A 9,486-nucleotide genomic window follows, 5' to 3' on the forward strand; every position below is an offset into this window, starting at 1 on the left:
GCCGGCCCAACTAGTCTACTCTTTTACAGTGATCAAATTAGCCTTTAGGTCATATGGATACCAACTTCTGATCAACTCTGAATTCAATTATTTTTCCCCAATCCATAGTCATCATGTCCTCTTATTTCTCACCTAAGCTACTGTATGTTTTCTTTACAGTGCTGTTTTTTGTTTTGTTTTTTTTAGCTGAGCCATCCTGCCACATGTTGGCAGCTCAGTGGCAACTGGCAACTCAGCTCAGGCCAGGAATTGAACCAGCAACCCTGTTGCTCAGAGCTTACACTCTTGAGTGAGCTCTTAACCAATTGAGCCGCTTGGCTGGCCCTTGCAGTTGTTTTTCATAATCACCCTCAGCCATCTTCTGTCTTCCATATTGCTGCAGGACACATTTTTCTAAAATAAGAATCTATATTTATTCTTCTTCTGACTAAGCCATTTAATGGCTTCCTAATGACTAACAGATGAAGTTAAATCCCTTAATCAGACCATGCAAACCTCTTTATGTGCAGAACCTGATCTCACATTATACTGAGGGGTTTCTTGTACCTACTTATTTGGCTCATGTAATTCTTGCTACCCTCTCTATTTTGTTGCCTGGGTCATTCCTACTTATCTTTCCAGACTCAGCTACAGGTCTATACTTGTAAGTCTTCCCTAACCTACCAAGTAGAGCTGATTATTCCCTTCTTTGGAATTTATACACATACACATTAATCCACTCTATTTCATTGACTTATTTACATGCCTTTCCTTCATTCCAGAATATGAGCTCATTGTTGATGGAAAACAGTTTCATTACTTACGTAGCATCTATTTATTTATTATGATCTGACTAACCTCAAGAAGCTGATGATATAATCCAAAATTGACATGAATTTCCAGAATCCTAATCATTGATTACTGATATGTGTTAATCCATAATCTAATTCACTTTCTATTTAAGACAGAGGACAACTTTACAATTATTATCATTCATACAGCATCTTTTTAAATGTCAAGGAGCTCATGTTAAAAGATAAACTGAGGCCCGTTAAAATGTTCAAGAGTTTATTTAAGTACACATTAGTTCCACTAGGGCAGTGGCAAACCAAAGCTGGTTAGGAGCACTCCACCCAACAGGAGCGAAGGGAGATATTTTTATAGAGAAGATGTGGAAGCAAAGTATGGAAATTATTTGATCGGGTATAGCTCAAGCAGTTGGCTTATTTGGGAAAGTCTAGTTTGTTATGATTGGTTGTTCTTGTTTCATTTTCTCAAATTCGAGTACATTGACTCCGGTTTGGATTTTGGTTTGCTTGTGTAGGCTACTAAGGCATTAGAATCACCTTAGTCTAATGGTCTCCATGTTTAATTACTTTAACACTCATCAATCCCATCTTATGTAAATTAATAGTTCTTTTCATAGCACTTGTGACACATTGTGATACATTGCTATGATTCCTTAGAACCACAATTTACCTTTTTGTACTCAAATTCCACATGTATTTTTAAAAATATTTTTATTAAAATATAGCTAACATTCAATATCATATTAGTTTCAAGTACACACAACAGTTATTCAACATTTATAGACCTAAAGAAGTGATCACCATAAGTCCAGCAAACAGCTGACACCATATCACACTATCACAATATTATTGGCTATATGAGGTCAGACAGTTAAGTTCGTAAACTCATCCTAGAAAAAGTGCTATATACCTCATTGGTGAATATCACTATGGTCACCTTCAAAGTACTCCCATTGGGAAGCTATGCACTGATGCCAGAACCTAGTCCACCCTTCAAGGCAATTTTGGAACTCTTTTTCTGGAATGGCCAGCAGAGCTGTCATCATATTACCTTTGATGTCCTGAATGTCATCAAAATGCCTACCTTTCAATATTTCCTTTATCTTTGGGTAAAGAAAGAAGTCACTGGGGGTCAGATCAGGTGAGTAGGGAGGGTGTTCCAATACAGTTATTTGTTTCTTGACTAAAAACTCTCTCACAAACAGTGCCATGTGAGCTGGTGCATTGTCGTGATGCATGTGGTGGTGAAAAGTTCAGGTTGTCCAACATTTCCACACAGCCTTTCCAGCACTTCCAAATAGTAAACTTGATTAACTGTTTGTCCAGTTGGTACAAATTCATAATGAATAATCCTCCTGATATCAAAATAGGTTAGCAACATCATTGCAACAAGTTCGCAAACTTAATTGTCTGAACTTGTATTTCCTATGCTGTATATCCTGATTTATTTGTTTTATACCTGCAAATCTGAACCTTTTATTCCCCTTCACCTTTCCCCCCTTTGTAAATTTTCAATTCCAGTTGACATTTAATATTATTTTATATTAATTTTAGGTGTACAGTATAGTGGTTAGACATTTATATAATTTATGAAGTGATATCCCTGACTAGTCTAGTACCCAACTGACACTATACATAGTTATTACCATATTATTGACTATATTCCCTATACTTTATTTTATACGCCCATGACTATTTTGTAACTACAAAATTGTACTTATTAATGCCTTCATCTTTTTCACCCTGCCCTCCAACTCCCCTTTCACCTATCACACAATAAATCTAGTACCCATCTGACACCATACATATTAATACAGTATTACTGACTATATTCCTTATGCTATATTCTATATTCCCAAGACTACTTTGTAGCAACCAATTTGTATTTCTTAATCCCTTTACATTTTTCACCCACCCCTGTCTCTTCTCCCCTCTGGCAACCATCAAAATGTTCTCTGTATCTATGAGTTTGTTTCTGTTTGTTTATTTTGTACTTTAGATTCCACATATAAGCAAAATCACATTGCATCTGTCTTTCTGTGTCTGACATAGTTCACTCCGCACAACCCTCTATTTCCATCCACGCCACTGCAGATGGCAATAACCCATTCCTTCCCTGGCAGAGCAATATTCAATTGTATATATGTACCACCTATTCTTTATCCTCTCATCCATCGATGGACACCCAGGCTGCCATTATACACAATGCTGTAATAAACATATGGATGCACATGTCCCCTCAAAGCAGTGTTTTGTGTTTCTTCGGATAAAGAAGAAGTGGGATTATTGGATCCTTCTTTGTCTCCTGTTGTAGACTGTGATTTAAAGTTTATTTTGTCTGGTATAAAAATTGCTACCACAGGTTTTCGTTTGTTTCTTTCCATTTTTATGAAATATCTTTACCCCATATCCCTTTACTTTCAGGCTGTATGTGTCTTTCAATCTGAAGTGTGTCTCTTGTAGGCAACATATGTAATGGTCTTATTTTCTTATCCATTCAGCCACCTTATGTCTTTTAGTTGGAGTATTTAGTCCATTTACATTGAAAGTAATTATCTATAGATATGTAGTTATTGCCATTTTATTATTCATATTTTGTATTTTTTTATTATTATTTTTCATCTTAAAGAAGTCCCTCTAAGATTCCTTGTAATTCTAGTTTGTTGTTGATGAACTCCTTTAGCTTTTTTGTTTGTTTGTTTGGAGAGCTCTTTATCTGTCCTTTGATTCTAAATGATAGATTTGCCAGGTAGATTAATCTTGATTATAGGTCTTAGTTTTTCATCACTTTGAATATTTTGTGGCAATTCCTTCTGGCCTGCAAAGTTTCTGTTGAGAAATCAGCTGACAGTCTAATGGGAGATCCATTTTCTCAGCTTTTCTCTTGCTGCATTAAAGGTTCTCTCTTGGTCTGTAAGCTTTGGCATTTTCATTATGATGTGTCTTGCTGTGGGCCTCTTTGGGTTCATTTTGTTTGGGACTCTCTGTGTTTCCTAAGCTGTGTATTTATTTCCTTCATCAGCTTAGGGAAGTTCTCCATCATTATTTTTTCAAATAGGTTTTCAGTTCCTTGCTCTCTCTCTTCTCCTTCTGGTACCCCTATATTGCGAATATTGATACACTTATTGTTATCCCAAAGGCCCCTGAAACTCTCCTCATTTTTTTGGATTCTTTTTTCTTTTTGCTGTTCTGATTGGGTGTTTTATGCTACCTATCGTCTCAATTGCTGATTTGATTCCCTGCCTCGTCGAATCTACTATTGATTCCCTGTAATGTAGTCTTCATTTCAGTTTTTGTATTCTTTCTGACTGGTTTTCTTTTTATGTTTTCTAGCTCCATTTTTATGTTTCTTATCTCTTTGTTGACGTTCTCCCTGAGATCATTGAGCATTCTTATAACAAATTTTTTGAACTCTACATTTGGTAGATTGTTTGTGCCCATTTTGTTTAGTTATTTTTCTGGAGTTTTGTTCTGTTCTTCTATTTGGCACAGATTTCTTTGTCTCTCCATTTTGGCTGTCTCCCTGTGTTTGTTTCTTTGTTTTGGTAGAGCTGCTATGTCTCCTGGTCTTAGTAGAGTGGCCTTATATTGTATGTGTGCAGTGGGGCTTAGTTGAACAGTCCTCCTATTACCTGAGCCAGTACTCTAGGTATGTCCCTTGTGTGGGTTGTATGTGCTCTCCTGTTGTAGTTGAGCCTTGACTGCTGTTTGCACATCAATGGGGGGGGGGATTGACCCTCAAGCTGATTGGTTGTGAGAAGTGGCAGTAACTACGGTGGAGGAGCTGTTGTGCAGGGGCTAATTCTACAGAGCAGGATTTTTTTTAGCATGATGTTGGTGCCTGCCCAGTCTACCGTTTGGGTTTGTCACCCCAGAGGAGGCCAGATAATGCTCTGGCCAGGTCCCAAGCTGGCCACTGGTTATGCCAGTTCCAGGGCCTCCTGGAAGAGCCCCACAGAAGGCCAAGTTCAGCAGCAGCCTGTGCCCTGCTTGGGGTCACGTGGCATGAACCACAAAGCAATCTTCAGGTGGCCACCAATAACGTTGGGCTTGGAGGTGTCTTGAGAGGCCAAGTGGCAAACCACAGCTGGCTGTCACTAGTGCCAGGCTTAAGGCTGCTCAGCCAGGGATATGGGACATGCTGAAGCCAGATTCTGCTTGTTTGCATTTTGTGAACCTTTGAGAAACTTTAGGAAAGTCCACAACATAAGCTAAGATAAGCCATTTTTATGGAAAAGCCACTGGAAGCAGCATGGGTAGTCCCAAAAGTTGGGGGAGGCAGGCTTTCGGGAATCAGGGAAAACAAATGTCTTAGCCAGGTTGATGAAGACTCAGATACAGCATCTGCCAATGTCTGCACCCCAGGAGGTGGGAAGGCCCAATAAAGAAACACCTCCGTTTGGTAGAAAGCCAAATGTGACAATTCTAAACATTAACAAATAGAATAATTTGGAAAGTAATCATTAGTGATCAGCATACTGCTAATGTTAATACTCAAAAACAAATGTTACTCCTTGTATGAACATAAATGAAAATGTACAGAAGGTGACAAAAAAGTACACACATTTTAAGAAAGGAAAAAACTGTATTAAAATTGTAATATTCAATATATATGGATAATAAAAGATGAATACAAGTCATGTTTGACTTCTGGAATTTTAAGAGGTGCTCAAAGTGGTAACCATCAGTGTAATTTTAACACAGTTTTTTTCCTTTCTTAAAATGTGTATACATTTTTTTGGTACCCTCTGTATTAATGGATTTCCCCCTCCCTAGGTACGAATATTACAAAGTATTTTGATTACAGTAACATACACATAAAAGTATAGGGGCTATATATTGAATTAATGTAAATGTCAATTATCTGATTTTAATTTTGAGTAAATTAGAGATACAGCACAACAAAATGTCATATTAGATAGAAAAAGTACTTATTCATTTGGAGGTAACCTCTAATAGGTCGCGTTTCAAGAATGTTTCATCATCAGCTCCTGCTATTAAAATCTGAAACAGAAGCACTACCAGAAACAGAAAATGGAGCAAAGTGTCAACTGCTTTTTTCATTACGACTGCTAAATATAAATGACTTCTTATTTTCATGGACAGCAGTTTGTTTCAGTTATTCTGTTTCACCCATTATACAGTTACTACCTTAGAAAAAAATAAAACAAAATACATTTGAAAAATAAATGTAATACCTTTATTGAACAGTTTATTCTATGTAAATTTTATGTATATGACTCTATTTAATATTAAAATAACAGAAGAGAAATTGAGCTGTTTGAAATCACAAATAAACGGTTAAAAAAAAGTCTAACACATTATCTTATGCATATGCACATTATCTTACTGCAACATTTAGAAGATACAGGAATAAATATTAAATTTGAGACGACAAAGGCAAAAATTAAGGAAGTTTTTGCATTCATTACATTTTTGAAAATGTAGCTATCACCTTCTGTAAATGTGATCTACATAAGCTTAGAGGCATTGAATTTGCTGACTCAATCATAGCTGAAACTACAGACACACTTGGGTACAGTGTGGATGATACCCGTCACTTTCTCTTCCAAAATTTAACAACTTTGTTCAAATCCAGAGTTTGCTCTCTTGGGCTGCTCATTACTATTGCCTTTCAGTTTCAGCATTTGCTTCTTAGGGCACACCATGGTACAGATACATTGCACAAAAGCAAAAAATAGCAAATGAACCCCAGAGGGAGAGATTTTATACCTAAAAGTCACAGCAAAACACAATAAGGAGAGTAACATACATTTATACATTTTATAAAATATAAAAAAATGTTTTAAAGGAAAGTAAAATTAGCTTTCAAAGAACAGTTGCAACTTAAACTGCACATTTGCTACATTATTGTAAAATTACCTTAAGTATTTTTACAAAGATGAATGTTTTCACATTTACAGAAAGTGGTCTAGGTAGTACTCTACATATATTGTTTCTCTTCTTTAACCTTTTAAGTTTCATTGTAAGTTGCAATTGGGGCATTTATTTTTTTTTTGCAATATTTTCTAGAATCCTCTTTCACAACTATTCAAAGAAGTCCTCTTCTAATTCTCCAATTCCAAGCAGAACCATCCCTGTGTTGCTTGATGTTGGAAAACAGGCATACATTCCCCCTATAAAATGGTATTCTCTTGCTAAGGAGAAATCAGAAGTGATTAAATAACAAAAGCAGGAAAGAGAAGCTAGTTTCATAATGCAAAGAACACAATAGGCAGAAATGAGTTCAGAAGGTCTGAGAATCCATCTCATAGTTTACTGGCAATTTTCTAAATGAATAAGTGTAGTAGTACTGAATCCAATCAAGCTTTCCAAGATGAGGTCACTAGGAAAAGAAACTGCCTAATTCTAGTTCACTGCCTCAAACAAGAGTCTGTCTTACAAAATTAATAAAAATTGTACTTTTTGTGTTATGAGCATTTTCACATTTAAAACAAAGTTTAGATTTAAAATTACATTTCAAACTTTTCATCATTCACTAAATTGAAAAATAAGACCTTTAATGTGTTATAAAGATCCATTATAATATGTCCTTAGGGATATGTGGATGTTTTACATAATTCTACTTATCTTTCTTATAAATTTTCCATTTATCCTCATCTTATTAAAAGTGTATAAAATAAATGTCTCAGTGGAAAAGTAAGAAAATACTTCTAGAAATAGAGAATGTATGAAGTAAAAAAGAAAGCATTCTTAGAAAATGTACAGAGAATTGTTTTCGTAGTTCTAAATAATTATTAGCTTTACAGTTTGCCCACATTCTTTGCTTCCCTCTCCTTTTTTTTTTTTTAACCTTTCAAGATATAGTGCCCCATTTAGTATGAATGAAAACTGAAGAACATTAACACCTCTTAGTAAATGCAGTCAAGGGCATAATATGTATGAAAATGAGGAAGTGAATGAATTAATGAATAATTCAATGCCAATGTTTTTACACTTTTGGTTACATTCATCAGTACAGTGGAAACCAAGATAGTCTTGTAAAATTTCCACTGGAAAATGTAGCAAATCCTCAAATTTATAAAATTATAAAAGCTAACTATAATCAATGCTGACCACATTTGAACACCATGTAGAAAAATTAGTCTCATCTAATTATTCACGATGACTTACCACCTAACTTTTTGTTAGTTCCTAAATTCTGTTGCTAATATAGCCAGTTATGTAATGTTTCAACGCTTTATGGAATATGCTATGCTGCACCTTGTACTTCAATAAAGGACTGTGTCAAGACAGTCTGAGAATGTGAGAAAAACAATCTAGAAACAAAGAGCCATAGAGAAACTACTACCGAAGTCAGTGGCGGGGTGGGGCTCCAGAGCTCTAACCAAAGAAGACTTTGGGCTTAATAACAAAGTGTAGCTGGTGCAATAAAAGCAAGATCATATTGTGATGACTTGCTTGTTGGTCTATAATCTCTACTAGATGTGAAGGAAGCTCTACTGTGGGGATAGAGACCAAGAAAATTATGGTTACTCTTTTCTCCTCAGCACCAAGTCAGTGTCCTCACTGACTAAAACAAGGCATTCAATGAATTGCCATGTAATGGACAAAACTTCAAACAGAGAAAGAAGTTTGGTGGTAAACAATCACAGTAAGGATTGACTTTAATTATAAAAAGTTACAGCCACTATAGTTGAGAAATAAATCCAAAGGAACTTTTCCACCAACCTGGCAGAGAACTCAAGAGTCAGTCAAAGGACCAGGACAACTGTGGATGTAAAACATGAGTAGAGGAGTGAGAAGAAACCCAGGATCCTAAGGAGACTTTAATTAAAGAAGAGAACTGGTTAAGAGATTAAGAGGAAATTACGTAATCATTCCTTAGGAACTTGTGTTAAGGAATAATTGGGAAATTATCTGCTTTCATGTAGGTAAAACGTATCCAACAGTACTTGTTTTAAATGAAATCATAAAATAAGTAGGAATTCATTCTTAGGTCTAAATCTATGGTGGCTTTGAGAAAGGCAAACTCTATGGTCTCAACCATGTGAATGTGTCACATTACTGCCCACTTGTGGCCACCTGACTGAAATTCAGGGGCAAATTGTGGAGAAAAATAAACATTAGAAATCAGGATCTGTAAAACTAAAGCTTAATTTAAAAGCAAACATTTTGTTATATAGTTTATCATCAGGTTTTTTTTTTAGACCTAAGAGTTATGCATTTTGAAGAAGTTAAGTCCATAGACATTCAACGGCTTATTACCTACATCTAATATGATTGGGTATGCCTCCCAGGACTCATAAATCAGGTAATATAAACAGTAATGCAGACTTTGGATTTTAATATAATTGAGATGACTGGCTCCATTTTAGAGTACAGTTTCAAGATCAAGTGGAAATGTTCCTGAAATACTATATGGATATACTCGTATAAGCATAAAACTTTCAAAATGTTTCTTCCAAGGTTAAAATATAGGTTTGAGTAATTGTTTAATGGCACTATCAAAAACACAAAAAATAAAATATAAAAAGTAGTATCATAGTTAACATTTAATCCTATATGTAAATTTAAGAATAACTGAGTTGCTTTGCTTCCTATATATGTAATACGCTTTGCCAGAAATTCTGCTTTTTATTTATTTTTTTTTTTTGAAGATTTTTATTGGGGAATTGGGGGATGTATTCCCCAATAGCGCTGGGGAATTGGGGGAAGGGGAACAGACAAGTTGCTG

Source organism: Hipposideros armiger, unplaced genomic scaffold (genome assembly GCF_001890085.2).
Source record: "Hipposideros armiger isolate ML-2016 unplaced genomic scaffold, ASM189008v1 scaffold_947, whole genome shotgun sequence".
Taxonomy (NCBI): Eukaryota; Metazoa; Chordata; class Mammalia; order Chiroptera; family Hipposideridae; genus Hipposideros; species Hipposideros armiger.